The sequence below is a fragment of the Oryzias melastigma genome, linkage group LG19 (genome assembly GCF_002922805.2).
Source record: "Oryzias melastigma strain HK-1 linkage group LG19, ASM292280v2, whole genome shotgun sequence".
Taxonomy (NCBI): Eukaryota; Metazoa; Chordata; class Actinopteri; order Beloniformes; family Adrianichthyidae; genus Oryzias; species Oryzias melastigma.
Genome location: NC_050530.1, coordinates 9,460,882 through 9,473,395, shown reverse-complemented (window position 1 = coordinate 9,473,395; position 12,514 = coordinate 9,460,882). Strand labels below are relative to the sequence as shown.

Below are 12,514 nucleotides of genomic sequence, written 5' to 3'. Positions count from 1 at the left end.
TGTATAGCTCCGCACTACTTTGTTTGTAGTAGTTAGGGTGGGAATTCGGACATAGCATTTGTTTACACTCTCTCCTGCTAGCTTATAGCACCTTACAAGCTCAAGCTAGCATTAGCATTGCAAAAAACAAACAATATCAGAGCAATCCAGCAATACAGTTGGCAGTATTTTCATCATGTAAGGAGATTTTTTATGTGTTTTTAAACAGGTTTTAGCATTTAAAATATGAAAAATGAAGCATCAAAAGGCAAATAAAAAGACTTTTCTTATGTCATAATGTATAACAGGAAGTTGGATTTGGCTGTTAGCGGTCTAACAATTTATGGTGACTCATGTCATGATTTGACAGTTTTGCCTTTTTTTTTTTTTTAAATGCAAGACTTATTTCCTACATGTGCCGTCAAGATGCGAAATGAAAGACACCCACAGTCCTGCAAGATTCCTGCTCAAAGCCATCGAGCAGCTTGTTTGCAGACGCAATAAACACAGACAATAGATAGTGAGAGGCTACACTTCCCCTGTTGTTCTATTTTCAGGACACGGTGGTGGAGTAAGGCTCCCCTGACTGAACGTTTCCCATGGACGTCAGCACAACACAGACTGCAACTCAAGGTTCAGGTGAGTTGTTCTTGTACACAAGAGGAAGTATCCAGTTCACAAGGATTCAAGCTGAAGTCTCCTTAAAAAGTCCTTTTGAAGGTTGCGGTAGGCAGCGCCGTGGTTTCTCTAAAAGCCCTCTTAGCATGAAAACTGTTTTTTCCATTGCACAAGAACAAGCTCTACCCCACAGCTGAGAACATAACTGGCTTTGAACTCACACGGGGAGAAAACTGCTAATTATTTTATTAATTGCTGGTGGGGTTGTGCACACAAAGCTGTCTAAACTACTGGGACTCAGGCTGCACTCATTGTTCCTTCAAAGCAATTTTACAGATATTTACCCAAAGGTTAGAGGTCAGAGTCCAAGGATCTCAGAGTTTTGAGTCCCAATAACACATTTATTTAATAGCAGACTCATACAAGAGTCAGGCTGCTTACAACAACGTTACATAGTGACAAAGATGAGCAGACCTGAGCATAAACTGAGGTCACGCATCGAGTTCACTGCACACAGACAACAGAAACTGCTCCATGCAACCCACCAGACCAATGCCATTTTCATCAATGCACATAGAATCGTCCATGTTGTTGGATTGGTAGAGACACACTTGGACCTCACACACACGCTGCATCTGGGCAAAACGTGTGGCTAACAAAACCAGGCCTGGCAGGGTGCAGGAAGACGAACCATGAGAGTCTGCCCCAGGTCCTCTCCACGCAAAGGGATCATGGGAAATTTTGATTTTTGGGGTTAGGATTAAAATAAAAATAATGGTGAGAAATTTAATTAGGGATTGCCTGTTTCACAAGTATTTCTTGTAAATGCCTTTTCTGCATCTTTATGCATCTTCTGTAGGTTGTATGAGCATTTTGACGAATACACGCTGCTTCCTGATCTTTTACAAATGGAAAAAAAATATTAAAAACACACTTTTTTTTTTATTTTTTGATCCGAAAATAGAGCACTTCCATCTTTGATGTGACTAAATCTGCTGGATGTATAACCATAAAAGTGAACATATGTGCACACATGTGCATTTAGTTTAGCAGCTTAAAGTGTGGATGATTGCTCTATTGAATAAAGGTGTGGTTTATGTTTTATTAAAAAGCTTAAAAACGCAACCCATCAAGAAAGTAATACATATAATTTAATACTTTGCAAATTTGCTTACATCGGTTTTAAACTTTGTGATCGGTCAGTCAGTTATCCAAAATGACAAAACAATTACCCGTAAGAGTGGATGATGTTACGCCCAGCAAAAACCAGGAAAGTGGACTGACAGAACGAGAGGTCTAACATTACTTTGCACCGGCAAACTCCTGCAACCGCGCAAGAAAAATATATTGGAAGTGTTGACTTTACTCGCTCAGGTGGACGGAGCCAAAAGTCCTGAGGAATCCTGTTTTTCAAGGAAGAAAAAAAAAAAGAGAACCTGCTTTGGCTTTTACTGCAGCTTTCCTCACTTCTGTCAACTGCTCTTTCTAAAGACTGAACACAAAAGCTCCTTCCAGGAGGAGTTTAAAACCCTCATGTACCAAGAAAGCTACGGATATTCAGTATCTCACAGGTCATTCACCTTCCTCTCAGCCTTGATTTAAACTTTTTCTCTTTGTCTGAACAGAGCAGTGAGGATTCCATAACTCCTTATGGACTAATCCCAGTCATTTATGGTGAAAGTGAGAAGTAGGTCAAGTGACTGACACCAATTCTGTGTGCATTAGGGGCATACTTTAAGTCTATTGAAGCACTTGAGATAAGTATTCAGAATGGGACTCTTGCTTTCTTTCTTAGCTGCAGGAGCAGGAGGGGGGTGGATGAGCTTAGGGAGGGTGGAGCTCATCATTATTAAAGAGGGGCTAATGTTGCCAAAAAATGCACTTCACTGCAAAAGCAACAGCTGAATGCTCATTTATCACACAATCCGGCACATTTCTGGTTTGAAATTAAACTAGTAGAGTTATTTTAAAGAAAATATGCAATAAAACTTACATTTTTGCTTCATAAAATTATAAAAAAAATAAACATGGATAGGACACCTGTCCACAGCGTGCGCTCTGATCTGGATCACTACAGAAAAATCAGAAACAAGCTAAATAAATAAAGAAAAAACATGTATTTGTATTAAATAAATGCTTTTGAATGCCTTATTTATAGCAAATAGCAGGTAAAAGACAGCCTGTCACAGCAAGAGCCGGGAGTCACTTTCCTCTCCTCAAGATAAGTGGTGCGTAAAATTAAAATCTGCTCTGAGGATAAACACCAACGCGCTGGGAGCGCATTAATCAAAAAGACACAGTGACCCGCAAAATAACTTACCCCAGGATCAGGTCGTTTATGTTGATGTATTTAAAGAAAATCCGCTGAGAGAGATCCAAAAGATCCACACTATTCAGACTTGGCTCATTTTTTCCCCTCTAACTGTCCTCTTTTACCACCGAGTCTTCCTTTCGGATCGCCGCTTTCCCATCAGAAAGTCAAACGCCACATGGTTACAAGTGGAGAGGAGCGCCGAATCCATCTGCGCCCGACGCTCAACTGAAAGCTGTCCACTGCGTCCATATGTAAAACGAGCTCCGGGTAGGCTACTCCCCATTAAAATCAATCCCAGATTTCCCTAAAACCATGTGCGCAAGGCGGCGAGAGCGCGCGCGCGAGATGACAGTGAGAGAGAGAGAGACAGTGAGAGGGGAAAGGAAAAAGAGGGAGAGGGAGACTTGTTTGCTTAAATTAGGATTATCTGGGATTTTTAAATTAAGGTAATTAGCAGAATATTAATAATAAACGCAAATTTTCCATTAATGCGCACTCAGGTTTGTTCTACTGGAGTCATTTGGGGGTCGTAACCTGTTGAAAAAGAAAGGCTCCACAGAATAATTAATTTTTACTAATAATTCAGCACATATTTGAGGGTTTGCATGGCGCCAAAGGTCAACAATTGTAACATTTCATTGATATTGATTGATGTAAAAAGAAAAAAGAAAGAAAACTGAAGTTGATTGGTCATGGTGTTGATTAAAAAGTAGGAGAGTAACGATTCATTTGAACGATTCGATTCATATCATTCATAAAATATTGGTTCATTTGGAACGATCCAATTTGATCCGATTCACTGACATCTTTAGCCGGAAATTCAACCAGTGGAGGTGAAGTTTTTTAAGATTTCTTGCAAAATAATCAAGTGTTAATTAAGTATGGCAAATCCATTCACATTTTAGTTTTATTAAATTCAGCCCTGTTGATTTCCCTCATCAAAACATTACAACTATTAGGGACAAAAATGCAAAATTCAATCCAAATGGTATTTTCCAATATTTATTAAAATCAGTTTATTTTAAGCAGTTTTAAGGTTGATACAAATAACTTGCCTCAGATTGATCTGGTTGGATCACAAGAGTATAAATCGATCAATCAATTAAATCGATTGTTCCAATAAAATAAAGAACGTTTAAATATAATCATTTCATTACAGTGTATTCTAAAGCTGTGAACTTTTTTGATCTATTTTGTTATTACTTCCATAGAGGTGGCGGCTCGTGCGTGGTTGCAGGTGCAGCCTGACTGCCAGCCCCGCGCGCGCGCGCGTACCGGGGGCCCATTACGGAGGCGTCGCGGTCGATCAAACCTCAAACACGTCATCCTGGCTCCATTGAAAGCCGATCCACCAATTTCCTAATATACTCCGTGTTTTTCTGCGTGGGGTCACATTTTCGACTCCTAAATGGACAGTAGCCCTGATAGTTCTCACTAAACCAATTAAGCTCAAAAAGAAAAAAAAAAGTGTCAGCTCAGGATAGAAGCATGTGTGCGCATGCGCGTGACACAAGAATAACACACCTGAAGCTGATATTGTAATTGCCGTCTCTGGAAAGCTCCAAAAAGACAAACAACTCAGGTAGGACATTAATAACTTACATTTTTGTATTATAAACTTTGTTTTTAACCCTTCTATTTTTTTTTATTTTGTAGCTATCAAATATTTTTAGTATTTTCATAAAATTTCCACTGAAATGTTTTAAAATAGCTAGACTCCATTACACATTTAAGCTATTTTTTAAATAGAAGAGGGCGTAATTTAAGATTTAACACAACTTTTCTTAATTTATTCTGTTAAATTAGACTCTAAAATACATATTTAGAAAAACAACATCAAACTAACATTATTTTTTCAGTTGCTTTCTCTCTATAATGTGGTGAACTCAAAGAAAAAAGACCCAACAACAGACAAACTCACTTGCTGTCAGAAGACCTCCGGCTTTTTCCTCGATTCATATTTCTGAGTTTTTAGTGGGGACATGGCGACCTCTAGTGGTGCATTATAGGTATTACAGCGCCTCGCTTCATTCACATTGTTGATGATTTCACTTCTTTAATGCTTTTAAGTTAATTAATTTACTTAAAGAAGATATTGTGAATTAAAATACAGTGAATAGAATGAAAAAAAATGTACACAGCATAGAAATACTTTACTTTAAAATAGCATTTTTTAAATGAGCCACTACGCCTATACATGTAGGTAATAGTTAATTGTGGGAAATTCTGGAATACATTAGTATTTCTGTATATAAATGATGTTGTTAAACTATTTTTTTAGTGTAATCCAAAATTGCCTTTTTATATCTTCAATAATTTTTATGTTTTTTTTAATTTAATTTGACATATTTGACTAAATTACAAATTTAAAGTAGCGGTTCTCTTTTATTCAGAGTTTTAATTTCAGACTTTAAGTTTGTGATCAGAACATTTCCCTCTCTCCAACTTCCTTACATGTCTCAGTTTAACAAGGAAAACAAAAATCTGTTTTCTGTTCCATCTCTGTTTATGACAGCCTGGGGAGTATCCATGTATAAATGAATATTTCAGGATTTTTCAGCATCCGTTTGATGGTAAAATAAGGATGAAATTGATGTTTTTTTCTGCTTTTTAGGTGCCAAAATGTAAAATGCAAGACTATTTTTCATTGAAATGGACTCTCACTGATATTCAGAGCTACTTTAATACATAAAAATATGTAAACATTGCAACTAAAGTATGTTGATAGTCAAAACTGTTAAAAACTAATTAACAGATTACTAAAACTATTATTTTTGTTTATTGCAAATGTGACTATTTTCCAATGTTGTTCCATCCATTTGTGCCTCGCGGACCTTCAGTTTTGTTGTCTCTGCTCATTTTCTCACAGGAATGTAAAACCATGTTTTCATGGCGAAGTTGTTTGGTCATATGGAAACAATCTCAAATGTGATGGCAAACAATTCTGCAAACATTTTTCCAAATATGTCCTCATTCTCTTTGGAACTTCACCAGAATGTAACATAATTCTGTGTGTGGGAGTTTAACCACGGCTTGTTTAAACATTGTGCCTCCGTAACAATGGTCTCCCCCAGTTTTGGAAAAATAAAGTCCATTAAGCTACATGTGACCTTCTCAAAACGTAGTCTAAATTTGGAAAATATGGATTTGGCTAACATAGTGGCTATGGGGAGTAAATATATCTAGTAAAAGAAGATAGTTTTTACACAGAGAGGGTGTATAAAAGGGACAAAGTTGATTTTTTTCTTTTTTAAATTTGTTTGTTTCTATATTTTTTTTTACAAATAATCAAATATTGATGAGTCAAGGTGGAAGCAATCTGTTTTTTTTGGTTATATTAGTTCTTTATGCAATAATGGAAACAAGGAGTGATACTTTTTAGTGCTGTAATACCGTGCATGTCCAGCATTTTGTAAGATTCCGAGTGTGCATGTTTGCCAATCTTATCATAATTTGCCAGAGAAATCAGTGTGCAACAGTATAATTTGTTTTGACACTTGGAAAATATGCAGCAATTCATTATTTTTCTGCATAACACAGTAGTCAGTACTTTAATGCATTTGCTCCACTATTTTCTTGCCACATTGTTATGATTGTTTCTAAAGTGTTTATATTACTTTGTTTGAATTTGGTGCTAGAAAATATTATCACAAATGTGATTCTCTGCCAAATCGGAAGTAAACCATAGTTTGGAAAAAAAAGGATTTCATACCACACACATAACTTTAGATTTATTTAGTATTCCTCCAGAAATAAAACATTTTTGAAAACGATATTTCAGAATATTTATTTTGCTGTCAATATTGCACTATCCACTTAGGAGTCAATAGCTTTGAAGGTGTTAAATTGTAACTTGGCCTGTCCCCTGGCAGTTACATAAAAGGATCCAACATTAAGTTTGTGACATGTTAATTACTGTGGTAATTTGTCTTAATTCTCCTGTGGGGAGGCCATGGTGCAGAGGTAGAGTGGTCTACCACTGATTAGAAGATCACAGGTTCAAACCCCATTTTGCCAGTCCAAGTGTTCTTATGTAAGACACTGAACCCCACATTGTTCTCGGTGGTTGGAGGTTGGTGCCAGTGGAGCTGCCATCAGTGAGTGAATACTTCAACTGTAAAGTGCTTTAGGCCTTCGTAGAATGTAGTGGAACGCTATACAAGTATGCACCATTTTCCATAAAAAGGAGTATTTAAAATTCCTAATAAATTGTACCTCATCATTAATAATAGCAGTTTAATTTTATTTTTAATTAAATTAATCACTGAGAAACTTTTGTATTGGTCAATAGAATAATAGTGTGTAGTTTAATCTGGTGGACAAATCTTCCTGTGTTCTTAAATGAGCAATATATCTACATTAAATTACAACTAACAACTCTGAAACGGGGTTTTAGGAATTTATTGGTTTAAAATTTTGAAGAATAGTGATTGACTCAAAACTTGTGATAATTTCACAACATTTTTAAATGTTTCCTAAAAAAACAGACAAAAAAACACCTAGACTAAACATTTATTTCCATAATAGATTTACACACATTTCCACCAAATATCTGTAGGTGCAGCAGGAAAATAAACAGTATAAAGAAATATCCTAACAAAAGTTCCCTTTACAAGAGCTTAATGATTCTACTCTAAAATGCATGATCAAAACATAATCTGAGAGAATATTGTTGCAGTTTTTGTAGACCTTGATTGTATCGTCAGGTGTTGGTGTTTCACAGGACCTGTCACTCAAATCTCCTCCTGGTGTGGAGGTGCTGCTGCTAAATAGATCAATTTTTATGACTACGTGACACATAAATGTAGGAACACGTCATGGACTTCTTGACACGGACCAAACACTACTAACAAGGGGAGGAGTAGACTGTCAGGTGACGCCAGGGAGGGAAAGAGCTCCTTGAATCCCCTCAACCTCTTTGTCCCCCCCCTTAAAGTACATTTCTGCATGTGTATATTAAGTCAATAAGGCCTCTTTGGATATTACCTCTGATGCCCTTTTACTCCAGACTCGCATGTTTCTACCCTCCAAACCCCAGAGAGGAGAAACAAAAGATAAATTAATAATACGATCCTGTCGTTGTGCACTATACACAGAGGCGCTAAGAAAAGGGAGCTATCAGTAGTTCTTCTGCCGGTGTTATTGGCCCATCCATCATGCTGACTTCACACCACTGAAGGTGGTCTGTTCCCAGCTCCCAGTGATGGCTGGCTCATCTGCAGAGGTTTTTAATGAGGACACCTGGAGGCTGCAGTGAAGAATCTGCAATAACTCGATCTGAACTCATAAGACCCTGAGAATGTGAGCTGTCCCGAGTGTGTAGTAGTGTGGGTGTGGACTGTTGATTTGGGGCATTGTTTTGGGGTTAGCCACTCACATTTGGAAGCGCCAACTGTTTGGAAAGGTTGGGGATATTGGCTTTTCAACTTAGTATGTATGATTAACCTAGAGGGGAAACATTATTTCTTTGAAGTGGGTGCTCTCGCTTTGACATACATGCATGTATGTGCATTAAGAAGGGGGTCCAGGTACCTCTCTGGTGGTATTTAGACCCTTCATTTGTGTGGAATCCAGAATCATTATCCCAAAGTGTTGCCAGCTGGAAGCGCTTGGGAGTTCCCATTTGAACTCGATGTGTGTTCTGAAGATGCAGAGAGACTGCGAGAGTCAGAACTGTCTAATGAAAGCTTTTTCTCTGGTTCTCATACCCCTCTGATATTCATGAGCAGCAGAATCTGGCACTGTCTTGCTGATTAGCTAATAAATTGTAGAACCACAACAGTGCCACCCAAGGCAACAGACCTGTTTTTAAATTAGCTGCAATGCTGGGAGCCAAAGTTAGAGGATGGTGGAGGTTTAACTGAAGCTCTCTGATGGACTCAGGAATCTGACATGACTTGCAGGAAAAAATAGCTCGTCAGGGTAGGAGCTATTGGGTTTTTAGCTAATTTTAATCACTTTTTTTGATAAAACTGGAAACATGTCCGCAATAAAGTAAGTGGGATTTCTTGTCAATTAAATATATATATTAATGAATGCTTCTTAATGTGTTCTAAAGTAAAAATGATAGTTTAGGTTATCGAAGCACAAACACTTCCGTTCTTTTCCCTATTTTTTAAATTTGATCAATATGAGGGTTCCACTTGTAGTTTATTTTTGAAATTGATGGTTAAAAGATTATCATGGTTCAAGATCACCGCTCGCTATAACATTTTTTTTTCACAATTTCCCTTCATTATTACATCATTCATGCACCTTACATGAAATACCTGGACTTTAGTGAAATAAATATCAATATTTTCACCACTAGATGACAGTGTTAGTCTTTTTTGGCATAATCCTGCACTTGCTTTTTTATTTTGTAAGCATGTAAATATATCCCAGAGACCTGTTCAGGAGTTCCAAAATGAAGCCAGGTATGCACATAAGAGCTGCCCTACAGAGAATAGATTTTCTTGAAGCTCCAGGGTTGAACAGACTTGGTCACAAAGTTCAAGACCTTCACATTTGTGTTTAGGAATGTGCAGTTGTGGTGCTGGAAGTTACTACAGTATTTGTCAGTCCTTGATTCTGCAATTGTATCACCTAGAACGAGGAGAGGTCTGTAATGTCCATCATTGATACACTTAAAATAAGACAGGAATAATGTAAAAAAAAGTCAATGAAATCATGATGAATTATTTTAAAGAATTTTCTTCTATAATAGTTCAGAAAAAAAATATCTAGATTCTATAAGCAAACTAGACCTCCTTCCTCTCTAAGAAGCTCTTCTTTCCTCCACTGTCCCTGTCCACACCTTTAAATACTCAGACTGCAACCTCTCCACCATGAACAAGACCAAAGAGCTGTCAAAGGACACCAGGGAAAAGACTGGACAACAAGACTGAATGCACCAACTTACAATAAACCAAGCAGGTTGATGAGAAGAGATCGACTGGTGGAGCAAATATTAGCCCATTGAATAAAGACAGGAGGACTGACATTTTCCTTGAACTATGATCTCACCTGGTGGGGTACAAATGGTCTTGAGTGAACCACTTAGAGCAGGGATAGGCAACTCCAGGCCTCGAGGGCCACAGTGTCTGCATGGTTTACAGAAATCCTAGCCCTACTCATGACTGATATGGTTCAGGTGTCCAGCCAATTAGAGCATGCCAGGGAAGGGAGTGGGGAAAACATGCAGGAATATGGCCCTCGAGACCTGGAGTTACCAAGGAACTGGTCTATGACCTGAAGAGAGCTGGGACCACAGGAACAAAGGTAGTAACATGCAATGTGGTCATGGATTTAAATCCTTCAGAGCTCCCAAAGTCCCCCTTCTTAAGACAGCACATGTTCAGACTTATCCACAGTTCTCCAGAGAGCAACTAGATCAAATTCGGGCCTCGAGGGCCAGTCTCCTGATGCTGATTACCTTGATCAGGTGTGTTTAGCCAATAAGGAGCTTCAATAACAGGTTGGTTGGAGAACATGTAGGACACCGGCCCTCGAGGCCTGGAGTTGGGCACCCCACACTAGATGATTCAGTGGAGGGAGTAGAAAATCAACCCTTGAGATGGTCCACATGGAAGAATGGACCATAATAGCTAGTGTGACGATCTACAGGAAGAGTTTGACTTCTGTCATTTCCAACTAGGGTTACATTACAAAGTATTGAAGTATTCCTTTGTTATTGACCAAATACTTTTCTTCACCGTTAGGCAAATACATTCTCTAAAATCCATCCAATGGGATTTGCTTAATTCCTTTTTCTACATTCTGTCTCTCATAGTTGAAGGTACTTGTGATGAACATTGTAGACCTCAGTCATCTTCTCAAATGAAACAACTTGCAGTAGCAGCCATTGCCAAATACTTTTTGTGCCTCACTATACATTTTCAAGTGTTTCTGAACGTGTACATGAGTGTACAAAAGTTATTAGTTATTCTCAGGCATTCATCAACAGTGTCAGGGAGGTATATTAATATTTTCTATATCAACATTCCTTAAATATAGTCTTGGGTCAATGCGGTGTTGATGTTTTCTGTAAGGCTTAAGTCTCAAGTATCTTTGGAGAAAAAGTATTCTTTGTCAGGCTCAGTGGTCAACTTTCCGTAGTCATTTCCTCCTCCAAAACTAGTATTTACCTTCAATATGGTTGGCATAGGCTGCACAGGGGCTCAGGGTGGGTCATTAATTACAAAGCAATTCAAAACTAAGTCACTGAATAGTAAATCTATGCGTCTTTTCAGCAGCTGTGTAATAATCACCAAGCACAATGAGTGTTGTGTCTCAGGTCTTTTCTTTAAAAAATGAATGCCGTATAAAAGAATGCACACAACCATCAAGTATGCTAAAGTGACTTGTATAAAGGCTCTGTAAACATTCTGAGAACTCGTTTATATGCTACGATATTACGTGTTCATTATACTATAAACCATCTTTAAATGGAACAAATGCTCTCTGGTTTAAACAAATTCATTTCCAGTCTCCCAGCGAGGTCAGACCTTGTGCAACATGAGGTGAGAAGTATCCTGTTTGCCTGTTTCTACATTCAGATCCTATTGAAAGGTGCATGCTGGCAGGCACACAACAACACAAAAACCTGCTCCCTTTGAGTCTAAACCATTAAAGCCACAAATGTCCATTCCCTAATTGGTGGTTCTGTTTTCAAAGGGGCGATTATGTGTTTAGAGACATCCTCTCTGTGCAAGGTGTCTCGCTGCAGTCCATCTCCAATGCCAGAGGGGACAAAACAGGCACCCTTCTCTCCTCTTAGGGCAAGGGGCCGTTGACACCAATAAATCCCCCCTTCCTCTTCTTCCCCAGTGTGGTGGGGTTATGTCAGGAATGTCCTGGGTCTTATTGTCCCTGGTGCTCTGTTTTTGGTAACCCATCACCAGGCATTCTTTGCTGCTTACGCTGCTCCCTCCCTCCCCCTTACACACTACACATGAGCACAAGCACACACATCCCCAAACCAAGGGTTCTGTGTCCCTTGGTCCCTAACTCTGAATAGACTACCTCAGCTGAATGCGACAGACAGGCAGGCGTCAGGACATCAGGTTCTACAGCCCAAGTTGTACATTGCATCCCAGCAGGGAAATGCAGCCAATTATTTTCACCTGTTTGGTTTCCCTTCTGCTCTTTTCGAGAAAAGAAATACGTGGCTCTCTGAATTCTTACCTTTTAAAAGCTGTTATCAAAGAACATTTTATGATTACAAAAAAAAAAGGAAAACTTTTGTGGCAGAGACGGCTTTATGGATTTGTTTTATTCTAAATATTATTCAGTGGCAACTGAAGATTACTAAAGAACTTATCTCCTTGATGCATTTTGCTGTGAAATAAGTGGAGATTCAAACAAATTAACAATTTCAAATTAAAGTCGTATGAAATACCATTTTGGAGAACAGACATGGAGCAGAAGCCTTAAGTAGTTGAGAGAAGAACTGTAATGAAACACTGGATTTAAAGTAGGTTGGTCTGATTTATGAAGTTTCTTTAATCTTCACCAACATTTCAATTTAGTTTAGGGGTGGATTCATTTCATTTTTATCCTGTTCTTTGCCAGAAATGCTTAGGAACCCTACTTCTTAGATTGGACATTATTTAGACCACTACA

At 38.3% G+C, this 12,514-nt stretch overlaps 1 protein-coding gene across 3 annotated transcripts in view; it reads right to left on the bottom strand.

Annotated features, from left to right (window-relative positions):
- The window catches only part of ntn2 (netrin 2), a 45,260-nt gene extending 40,389 nt beyond the window's left edge, over positions 1–4,871 (bottom strand). Inside the window, exon 1 of one of the 3 annotated variants that reach the window (XM_024284484.2) lies at positions 4,833–4,871. The gene's annotated coding sequence lies outside the window, so the exon portion shown is untranslated. Of the gene's footprint in view, positions 1–2,917; positions 3,904–4,186; positions 4,526–4,832 lie in introns of those variants that run through there. The other 2 variants (XM_024284485.2, XM_024284482.2) reach the window with 2 other exon arrangements.
- Positions 4,872–12,514: the final 7,643 nt, after the last annotated feature.